This window comes from Akebia trifoliata, chromosome 8 (genome assembly GCF_017979445.1).
Source record: "Akebia trifoliata isolate Shusen 1 chromosome 8, ASM1797944v1, whole genome shotgun sequence".
NCBI lineage: Eukaryota > Viridiplantae > Streptophyta > Magnoliopsida > Ranunculales > Lardizabalaceae > Akebia > Akebia trifoliata.
In genome coordinates this window covers 27,945,170-27,957,639 of record NC_141382.1, presented here as the reverse complement: position 1 = coordinate 27,957,639, position 12,470 = coordinate 27,945,170, and positions in this window count along the sequence as shown.

The following is a 12,470-nucleotide window of genomic DNA, read 5'->3' as shown; positions in this document are numbered from 1 at the left end:
GCATAATTCCAAGAAAACCCTCGGGGGCATCTGAGCATAGTTCCGAGAAAACCCTCGGCGGCATCTGAGCATAGTTCCGAGAAAACCCTCGGCGGCATCTGAGCATAATTCCAAGAAAATCCTTGGTGGCATCTGAGCATAGTTCCGAGAAAACCCTCGGCGGCATCTGAGCATAATTCCAAGAAAACCCTTGGCGGCATCTGAACATAGTTCCGAGAAAACCCTCGGCGGCATCTGGCTGAGTAAAACTGAGAACAAAAAAATAAATCTGGGAGAGGAACGATTGAAAATGAATCTGGAAAAGAATGGTTGAATCTGAGAATGAATAGATTTGGGACAAAATGGATGCCCTATCTCTTATGTGAGATTCAGAATGCATTTGTTTGAACCTCAAGGTTTTATCAAAAAAGTTTTGTGAATTTAAAACTTGAGTTTTTATTTCTTTTGAACCTCAAGGGTTTTCCCGAAAAACTATTATCAAAAGGGTAGCCTTAAGTTTGGGGTTCCCATTATCTTTTAGGATTAGCATTGCTCAAGAATAAATTGCCTTTAGTTTGATAATAAACATGGCATTGGACACATCATGCAAAAATTAAAAAAAATGCCCCTAGTATAAAGGGGAAAAGCTACATATTTAGAGGAAAAAGAAAATGCCCCTTATATGAAGGTTTGAAATATTTGATTACCACAAGTGCAATAAAGATCCAACTTTTAATTTTGATTAATTTTATTGAAGATTTTGATTCAGGTTGAAGAGAACAAAATATTTCCTTTTGACAGTCATCATAGAATTTACCCTTCTCTCCATTGGTTCACTTGGGGAAGTAAGAATTTTCAGATCGATCGTAGACAAGATACTTGTGGCTTCTGAATCTATGCCTGGTTTAAGCTGAGTATTGAACTTGATTATTCGGACTTCTGATGTTTCAGCTCGAACTGCTCTCAGCTTGGGATTTTTCTTTTTTCTTTTTATTATTATTATTGCTCTAACTTTTGCCTAGATCGCCTTTCCAGGTTTTCAATCTATCGAGCTTGCTCTAACTTTTGCCTAGATCGTCTTTTCAGGTTTTCGATCTAGCGAGCTTTTTCTTTTTTCTTGGCTCTGATTGTTGCTAAAGTTGTCCTTTCAGATTTTCAACTTTGTGAGCTTGCCTTAATTTTTGCCTAAGTCGCCCTTTTCGGGTTTTCAACTTAGCAGGCTTCATCATTTTTTTTAAAAATCTTTTTCTTCTCCTCTGACCTTCTAGAATTACTGTCTGATCATGTTCTACTACCCTCCTTGACCTTTTCACACGGTACTTAGGAGGACTTTTATAGGTAGGCTTGGGACTAGGCATAAAATGAAAGGGATTTTGAGGCTCAAAAACCCAAATGCCCCTTGTGTGGCATTTCATTTAAAATTTTTTCTTAAATTTTCTTCCCCATTCTTTTGAATTTTTTCTTTTTAGATTTTTTTTTCGTCGGGGAATCTATTTTTTTATTTTGGTGTAGTCGGGCCTGAAGTAACTTCTCAGGTTGCCTACGTACCTCAAATTTTTGGGATCAGACCAAAACGTAGTTCGGATCTTCCCTCCCCTAGGTTAGGTGATCAGGCTAAGAAATAAAAGGCACAATTTTTCTCTTTTTGAACAGGTTGCAAAGGGGTTGAAAAAGGAGATAAAGAATTAGGTAATAGGAAAATTGATTCGGCCAAAAATGGCCTCTTTAAATGTAGTACCGTTTGATTTGGTCAAGGTTGGTTGGTTCTGGTAACTCGATTCCATCATGATCTTGAAGCCTGACAGCTTTTCCTGGTAGTATCTCATTGATGATGTACGGACCTCCCCAATTTGGTTTGAACTTCCCTCTAGGGTCAAAGATAGGTGCCCGATTCTCTTTGAGTACTAAATCCCCGACTTGTAAGTGACGAACATTGATCTTTTTATCAAATGCACGGACAACTCTTCTTTGATAAGCTTGCACGTGATACAAAGCTCTCAGTCGTTTTTCTTCAATCAAATTCAATTCTTCATACCGCTGGCGAACCCAATCTGTTTCTGACAACTGACTTTCCAACAAGACCCTCAGAGATGGAATTTCCATTTCAACTGGTAAGACTGCTTCCATGCCATACACTAAGAAGTAGGGAGTAGCTCCAATAGAGGATCGAATTGAAGTTCGATATGCCCATAGTGAAAATGGTAATTTTTCAGACCAATCTCGATGTGATTGACACATTTTCCTTATGATAGTTTTAAGATTCTTATTAGCTGCTTCGACTGCTCCATTAGTTTGAGGGTGGTAAGGAGATGATTTGTTGTGTGAGATTTTGAACTTTGAACACAAAGTAATAACTTCTGCTTTGAAATATGACCCGTTATCAGAAATTAGTTCCGAAGGTACCCCGTACCGGCTGATGATGTTTGTTTGGATAAATTTTGCAACTCTAGATGCAGTGAGGATAGCATAAGAGGCAGCTTCGACCCACTTAGTAAAATAATCGATAGCAACCAAAATGTATTCATGCCCATTTGATGCTTTAGGCGATATTTTACCAATAATGTTGATTCCCCAAACTGAGAATGGCCATGGTGAAGTCAGACCAACTAATCGAGAAGGTGGCACATGTATGAGATTTGCATGTATTTGGCATTTGTGGTAGGTCTTGACCATGTGATGACAATCTATTTCCATTGTAGGCCAGTAGTACCCTTGTCTCATAATTTTCTTAGCTAACATTTTCCCACTCATGTGAGGGCCGCATTCTCCTGAATGTAGTTCAACCATTATCTGTTCAGCTTGATCTTCATCGACGCACGACAAATGAATCCCATCATAAGACCTTTTGTACAAACTTCCTGCGCATAGGATGAATTGAGATACTAATCTTAAAAGGGTTTGTCGTTCCTTCCTCGATGCTTCTTCTGAAAATTCTTGTTTTTCCAACACCTTTTTAATGTCTGTGTACCACGGCTTTCCATCAGGTAGTCGAGTAGCAATATCGATCTGACAGCAATATGCAGGTTTGTCTTTGACTTCGACAGTATTCGGCCTCAATTCCATGTCGGGGGGCAAATGGATCATTGAAGATAGGGTGGCTAACAAGTCAGCAAATCTATTATCTTCCCTTGACACATGTTGGAACAGAATAACTTCAAATTTACTCACTAGGTTTAACAAATACTCATGATAAGGCTTCAACTTGTCGTCCCTAGTCTTCCATTCTTCCAATGACTGGTGTATGACCAAGGCTGAATCCCCAAAAACTTCGATTTCTGTAATGCCCAGATTCAAAGCAGCTTCAAGTCCAGCGACGAATGCCTCATATTCGGCTGTGTTATTGGTATTAGAAAATGCTAACTTAATAGCGATCGGAATGTGGCATCCTTCCGGAGAAAACATGACTGCCCATATTCCGTACCCATTCTGATTGGCGGCTCCATCAAAATACAACTGCCATGTTCAGTTCTGAGGCTCTTCTTCAACATGGAAGATGTTCTTATCTGGGAACTGATCAACAGGCCTTATTCCTTCTGTTATCGGGTGATCTGCCAAGTATTCTGCTACAGCTCTCCCCTTGATAGATTTTTGTGTAACGTGCGTGATGTCAAACTCTGATAACAACAATAACCATCGTGCAGTTCTCCCTGTTAGTGCCGGTTTCTCGAAAAGATACTTGAGAGGATCCATCCGAGATAACAAGATAATTGAGTGAGATAGCATATAGTGTCGAAGTCTCTGAGTAGCCCATACTAGTGCCAAGCAAGTTTTTTCCAAGGCTGAATACTTTCGTTCATACTCTAACATCTTCTTACTGATATAGTAGATAGTCATTTCTTTGAGAGTATCTTTATCATACTGTGCTAGCATGCATCCCATAACTTCTTCTGTGACTGAAAGATAAAGAAGAAGTGGTTCACCCGGTGTGGGTGGAACCAAAATAGACGGGTTCAAGAGATACTCCTTGACTTGATCGAATGCCTTTTGGCATTGCTCATTCCAAACTGTCGGTTCATTCTTCTTAAGAAGCTTGAAAGTAGGTTCGTAGACGTTGGTGAGTTGAGCGATGAATCTACTGACATACTGGATTCTGTAGACACCCCATTTTTGCATCCGCCTGATTAATCAACTCGTCAACCCGATTGCAATGATTCCCAATGATGGATGTTATTTCTATTGCTTTATTTTGTTACCAGATGTGTTTCAGAAATCCGGATGAGGTATCTCGAATTGACAAAACCTTAGAAACCACGCTACCGCTAGGAAAATACGACCCAGAAACATAGAAACCATCATCTTGCAGACCAAAAAGAAACTTCACGATAAAAATCACTAAAAATTGAACAAATTACCAAAATACCCCTAACTTCAAAACAACCCTAGAGCCTACGTTACGCTTAGGAAAATCCATTCAAACACATAAAATGACAAATCGGAACCAAATAAATCATTTCACACACATTTTAACAAAATTTGACAAAATTACGAAAATGCCCCTCATAAAGTTCACCACCATTTCACACAAAAAATTTCATAAATAACAAAAACTAATATTTCCATTGAATTCCTTACGAAAAACCGATTCTAAAACATCCTAGAACATTAAAAACCGACTTAAAACGTGAAAAGTCCTCTCCGGGGGTAAAACGGTAATTTCACAATTTTCATGATAAAAAATTCCGAAATTAATAAATAAAACATTAAATAATTAAATTTAAACATTAATGAAATTAATTTAAAATTTTGAACCTAAAAAATCGATTAATCGGACTCTCAGGCAAAATTGTTGAGGGTTCGTTGGATATTTCTTTAAGGACCCCTCCATTTGGGGGTCCAAAGAATTAAAGATATTTTAGAGGGGGGTTCTCCCAAAATTAAAAGTAAATCAAGCAAGACTGAAGTCAAGGTATTAAAGTCAATCAAGTGAGACTGAAGTCAAAATTAAAGTCAATTAAGCAAGACTGAAGTCAAAATATTAAAAGTCAATCAATTAAGACTAAAGTCAAAACATTAAAAGTCAATCAAATAAGACCAAAAGTCATAATAGAATTATAATTGATTAATAACTCTATCTAATAGAGTTCTAACTTAAAAATAATTCTACCTAAAACAATTCTAATTAAAACATAATTCTACCTAAAACAAGTCAAATTAAAACACAACTCTAATTAAAAGATCTCTAATTAAATACTAACTCTATCCAAATCAACCCCTAAAAACATCTATAAATAGAGGTGCTCACACCCTATTTTCGTATAAAATTATAAACCCTAAGAGAAGTAGGTCTAGAAGCTCCCCTAGCCCCCCATAAACCCTAGTTTTGGAGCCCCAACTCCTTAGCTAACATCCCTCCTTCAATTTTAGTCTAGAAAACACCCAAAAGCCTTCTAAAAACATCCCCAAATCCACAACGAACTTGAAGAGTTCAGATTCAAAAATAAGGAGATACCTTGCCTCGGAGATCCGAAGTCAAATCCGGAAGCAGACGAAGTAAGGGAGCACGGTACAAGGAGTTCTTTTTGTCAGATCTGAGGGAACCAAGTCCTTGCCATCGGAAAGGTAAACCTTTTATTTTTATTTATTTTCTTATCTAGGTTTTAGCAATGTAATTTACTTGGGAATTTAGTAGAGACCGGCTTTGGCCAGGCGGGGTTGGTGCCTAACACCTTCCAACCCCGTAACTTGATCCCCGAATTCAATTTTTTTGGTTTTAGATTAGTTTTTATCCGTTTAGAGTCATTGATCGGTTCCTAGACCGTAATAACTAGGTGGCGACTCCCAAACCTCAAGGGTCAAAAGCGGATCCGCGCACCCCGCGGATCGAGGGCGCTTTCAGATTCTGCCTAAAAAATCTCGAATTTGCTTTTTAGTTTCTGGCGGTGGCATCTCTTGGATAGCTTTAATCTTCACAGGATCTACTTCGATCCCTCTTTGACTGACTACAAATCCCAACAATTTTTCAGAAGTTACTCCAAATACACATTTCTACGGGTTGAGACGGAGTTTGTACTTTTGAATTCTTGTGAGAAAATTTTCTAACGCAGCAACATGCCCCAGTCGTTCTTTGGATTTGACTATCATATCATTTACATAGACTTCGACTTCTTTATGTTTCATGTCACGTAGTAACGTTGTGGCTACTCTTTGATAGATGGCTCTGGCATTCTTCAAAGCAAAAGGCATAACCTTGTAGCAAAAGGTTCCCCACTGTGTGATAAACGACATCTTTTGCATATCCCGAGGATCCATTTTTATCTGATTGTACCCCGAAAAATCGTCCATAAAGGATAATAAAGCATGCCCTGCTGTACTGTCTACTAGAACGTCTATGTTTGATAAGAGAAAGCTATCCTTTGGGCTTGCTTTGTTTAGATCTCTAAAGTCCACACACATCCTGACTTTTCCATCATTCTTCGGCACCGGGACGACATTGGCAATCCACTCAGGGTATTTTACTACTTCCAAGAATCCAGCGTTAATCTACTTCGTAACTTCTTCTTTTATTTTCAGAGTCCATTTCGACTTCATACGTCGAAGTTTCTGTTTAATGGGTCGAGCATCTGGATATAACGGAATCCGATGTTGAACAATGTCTGTGCTTATTCCTGGCATATCCTCATAAGACCAGCGAACACGTCTTTGAACTTTCTGAGCAACTCTACTATATCCCTTTGCGTTCATCGGGGGATAATGTGATCCCAATCCGAATCTCTTGAGGATTTTCTTGTTTCCGAGATTGATAACCTCTACTTCTTCCATTGGAGGTTGAGCCCGACGTTCATTTTCTTGTTCAAGTAATTTGATTATCTCGTGAGGAGGTTCTTCGTCAGAAGATTCTCCCTCTGAAGTCAGATTATTAGTTAAATTATTATTGCGCTCGGGGTAATCAAGAATTTCTTTCATTTCATTAAAAGGAGATGGGGTAACAGGACTCATTGCCGACTTGATAGACTCACTTAACTTAGCAGAAATAATGGACTTACTTGACTCAACAGAAACAAATGACTCATCTGGCATGTCAGACTGAACAGGACGAAAGGGACTGACAGACCAAGTCTTTACATGCAACACATGACTAATGACATGATAGCTAGAGAGACACCTTACAGCGGGTTTGATTACAGACTGAGGATTTGGGATCCCCTTCTCAGTTGACGACACCAGAACACTATGATCTTTAATGAATAACTGGTCGATGTTGAGGGAGTCTAGATTGAGCTGCCAGTCTTCAATTTTCTTCTCTTCATCTTCTGTGCTTGCTTCCTCTTCAGGCCAATCCATACCAAAGAAGATCTCAAACCCCGGCAGGCGAGTACCTGTGATGTGGTCAATGAATGGCTCGGGGAACCAACAGTAACGAAAATCTTCTCCTTCCTTCACGAAATAGCCATTAAGGGTCTTACGGTAAGACTTCATTTTGATAAGATCCGTGGTGTGTCTTTGCCTTTTCGCAATCACCTTGTCCCGCTTTGTTTTCCAGTATTGGGCCCAATCTTCATTAGTAGGCTTATATCCTAGCCCGAATGTGCCGATGACCTCTTTAATCACTGGTGCCTCTTTAATACCTTGCTGCTTGCGCCCTAAGCCCATACCAGGGAAAAATCTCATTTTCTTGAATATATTGGCCATGTTGCAGTTAGAGGTATTTTCCATCGGAAAATATTCTTTCATGGCTGGATCCCATTGGACTGAGCATATTTTTTCAAACTCGAACCACTGAGCTCTACTCCCTGTTGTTCTGGCTGAATCTCAAGCAGCGGCTCATCCTTAGTTTCAGTACTATTTATGATCCCTACAATTTCAGCATCTCCATGGAGAGTAATCACTAGCCCATCTTTGATAAACTTGACCTTCTGGTGTAGCGTGGAAGGTACGACTTTGATTTGGTGTAGCCATGGTCTTCCTAATAACAGATTAAAGTATGACTGGATGTCTATGACCTGAAATTCTGCTAGAAATTCAGCTATGCCTGTGGACAATCGAAGGTGTAGAATTTCCAGTACGTCCCTTTTAGTGTTATCATAGGCCCTAACCCCTTGATTAGTGGGCTTGAGATCTTCAGTTTTAAACCCAAGGCAAGTGGCGATCTTCAAAGGGCAAACATTCAATGCACTCCCATTATCGATCAATACTAGAGGTACCCTCATCCCGTTACAGTCAACTGTGATGTGCAATGGCTTAGTGTGGTTTGCTCATTCCTTTGGGAGATCGAAGTCTGAGAAGGATAAGATATTTCCCACATAGGTCGCCCCTACTATGTTGGCCAGCTGATCTGGAGAAGTGTCAAGGGAGACTTGGGCTGTACTTAATGCTTTGAGAACAGCCTCCCTATAGGCAGTGGAAGCCATAAGTAAACCCCAGACTGAGATGTTGGCTCCTGATTTCTTCAATTGCTTGATCACGGAGTTATCTTCTTCAATATTTTCTGTGATAAGATATTCTCTTTCTTTTCTTGCCAGGGTTGCCGGATTATCAACATAAAGTTCTTATGGCTTAAAAACTCTTCCCCCTCGAGTCATATGTCTAACTTTATCACAGGAGAGAGAGTAGGGCTCATCTTCTTCAGTCAGCAAGTATGGATCTTCATCTGTCAAAGATACAGGACTTTTCAAGTTCATCTGAGCCAACAAGTAACTGGTGAATGCAGGACTACTGTATCGAGGCGGGGATAAATAATACGTATCATCTGAGGTTAAATCAAATGGTTCACAATTATTGGTGAAAACCTCATCAGTGAAGGCTATCCCGGCAAGGGGGTAACTAGGCGGTTTGCCTTGAATGGGATGGATAAGAAAGACAGGGTCGAATGGTAATGGTGTGTGAGAAACCATATTCAAAGTTGGTGGGGGTTGATAGGTAGGTAGTGGATTACTGGTGACATTCGGTGGGTTAGGGATTGTGACCTTTTTGTTGTCTATCAGATTTTGAATAGCATGACGTAAGGTAATACATCGATCCGTGTGATGGCCAGAGTTTTGATGGAACTCGCAGAACAAGTTAGAATTGTGTCCAGCTGGCAAGGGATTAGGTAGAGGTCGGGGTTGGATAGGGGTAAGAAGCCCTTTTTTCACCAATTTGTGAAAAGCTACAGTGAGACTCATCCCTAGATTGGTAAATTGACACGGAGTTCGAGGTTGACTTGGGTGAGCTTGGTTATTAGTTCGGACTGGGGGTTGAGCTGGGATAGCTGACGTGTTGGCTATATAGACATGGTTGGTGCTAGGTTTAGAAACATAGGGTTTCTTAAGCTTGTTATCCGAGGGATTAGAAAGAATCCCAGAGGCAAATGCATCCTCGAGTTGGCTTCCGGCTTGTAACAATGACTCGAAAGTAGGGAGATATTGTGCCACTAAGTGTTGAGCATATCCTTGCGAGAGGTTCTTTAGGATAATCGCTAATTGTTCTTTCTCTGACGGTCTATCCCACATTTGGGCAGCCTTAGCTATCCAACGACCAATGAAATCAGTAAATGTCTCCCCATTTCTTTACTTAGTTGGCTCCAAATCTCTTCTTGAAGTCTCAATCTCGGTACTGTACTTATACTGATGCCAGAAGGCCTTTGACATGCTCTCCCAGGTGCTCACAGTAATTAGATCTTGAGACATTAGCCAACGTAGTGCTGACCCTGATAAAGTCCTCTGAAACAACAACGTCATATGTTCGTCACTGAGCCCCAGAGTGCGCATGTTAGTAACATATACCTTTAGATGTGTTTTTGCACACCCTATACCACTAAACTTGTCCATTTCTGGCATCACGAACTTCTCGGGCAGATGGATTCTAGGGATGCGGTTCAGAGCTTCAATACCTGCTGTAATTTCATCGATGCCTTTTATACTTTTCATAGCCGACTCTAATTGAGACATTCTGTTAGCTAACATCGGATCGACATATTCTTCATCTTCGTCGAGTTCGAAGACTTCACGTGGACGTCTCTCTTCTACTTTCTTTCCTTTTGGATCATTTAGGGGATTGCCTGTTGATTCCGAGGTCTGTTCTAGCACTTCTACTTTGCCCTTTATACTGGTGATATCATTGGCAAAGGTTGCCAAGATCTTACGGATCTCTGTAAGTTCAGATTCTGAAGCCATCTCTGCTTGTTGACTTGGTACCATAGCTCGTTCTAACCGACTGGACTTACGACTCCAACTAGGAGGTGGACGCTTGAGTTTGGACGCAATGATAATCCTATATGACCCCATCAAAGGTAGATTTAGTCAATTTCAGTATTACCTTCTTGATAACATTTTAAGGAATCATTTTATTGAGGTTTGTGCACTAATCCATTAATTAATCCATTCACACAATGAATATTCAAAGAAGAAATCAATATTTATTTGAAAGAAAAAATAGCTTTATTGAAAACGATTAACAAATAAATGTTCTCATTAAAAATATCTTTCAACAAATTTGACTTGAACTATTTTTACATGGACGCTTGGCTTTGTCTTGACGGTCATCAGGATTGCTGTCAGGCTTGACCCTCTTGGCTCTAACAACTGGCTCTTTGAATTCTGCTGGTTCGTCTGGATACCCTAAGGTGTGCTTGTTCCAAGCTTTCTCAATGAGGTGTACTAACTTTTTAGTCAAATGCTCGGGGGGGAAGAAGGTTTTGTGCTGAGGTAAAGATAACTCTATGGGTACGTCGTACTGTTCTGAGATCAAATTAGGATGGTAAAAAGATGTTTCTTCTAAACCAATCAGACGGACATAGTATGATCCTTTGGTTCCTAGAACAGGGGGATCAGTCATCCACCAATGGCACCTAAAATCGATATGATAGGCAAGGCGAGAGTCTAGCCATTTGCTCCAAGCTTTGACTAAGTTGTGACGCACTAACAGGTTTCTCTTGGAAAAGTGTTCTGGCCCATATTCGAGGTTTGATGGAACCTCTACGATTTTGAGACGATCACAAAGTCACATATAGAGTAAGTAGGGGCTTCCTTTAAAGCTTTCCTGCTCACCATTTTTTATGACATCTAAACTTGAGAAAGTTTCAGCTAGGATGAGAGGTACTGGGTTGGCTTTCCTTGAGAGTTGTGAGGCTATATCTATGAAGGACTCAGGGATAGTTTGGCCATCACTATTGGAGGTCAGCATGTATTGGGCTAGGATTCCTAAGCACAATCGACTAGTGGCTCGTCAGGCTTCAGGTTTTACATTGATAGGGTGACTGCGGGAGCGATATGGACCCAATAAAGGTACTAAGTCTAATCTCCCGTTATGAACTAAGGCCTTGGCTTCTTCCTTGGAAATGTTTAGTCCTGTGGCGAGTTCACCAGAATATCCGGTCTTCAATGAGGGCCTGACTAGAGGTCCTGAAGTGGATATCCCCATGATGCCACAATAATCCTCGTGAGTGGGGCACAAATGCATATACCCCATATGGAATATGTGAAGATAGGGGTTCCATCGCTTAGCCATAGCATGTAGGAGGTTCCAGTCTATCTCAAACTCATGGAAGTAAAGAACACTCCTCAACATGAATCTCCCAAAATTGATCTTCTCTACAGGGTGCATTCGTATGATGGTTGTTTTGACTAACTGATCGATTGGGTTATCGCCTGCGACTAGCATCCTGGTTTGACACAAAAGGGTATTTTAGTATCCTTCCAAGGTCCATGCAAAATATCAATATTTTTCATTCAGAAAATCTTGTTCTTATAGAAAATATTTTTCGGAAAACATTTCTTCTAGAAAACACTTCTTTTGGAAAATAATCTTTTTTGGAAAATATTTTCTTTCTGTAAATTATTTGAAAATTTGATTTCCATTTTCAATTTAAATGGCTCGGCCCACCATGATTGTTGGATTGGGATGGACTGGGTCATTATTGTAAAAGAATGGATTCCTTATTGGGTCGGTGCACCCATTTTAATTTTCAAAAATAACATTTTTGATTCTTAAGGACAATCATACACTCTGATCTCACCATTCACATCACTTACATACATTCATCAATCAACAGGCTTCATTCAATAAACAACCCGGGAACACCCACGATAAGTTCGAGTCGTGACCTACTGGGAAGGTTTCTAGACTCTAAGCTTACTACGTGCAGTGCATTTTTATCTGGCCACCCTTGCCCAAGCACACCTATATACCTTTCGATACGTGGTGACTTGGTTTGATATACAGTATAGGTGATAATCTAAAACCTCCATTCACTTTTCTGAAGTCAAAAACAGCTAGTTTGATCTCCAGTTGAGAGGTGGCGCACAATGCTGAGCAATGGCCCACTTAAATACCTCTCGTCTAGAATAGACGTAGTCTATCCCCCTTGTACAGTAGGGTATAGCGGGGCAAGATCTTGCTTAGGCACCTGTTTTGACCAAGAAGTGCAATTGATATACTTAGATTATATTTTATACCTACGGGTACGAGTTAAGGGTTGTAGCTTTCATAAATGGTTTGACATCCCACGAGAGAACCGACCACGTACTAGTACTACGTTGGCAATCGGGACATGTGACTGTGTGGTTCACAATAGG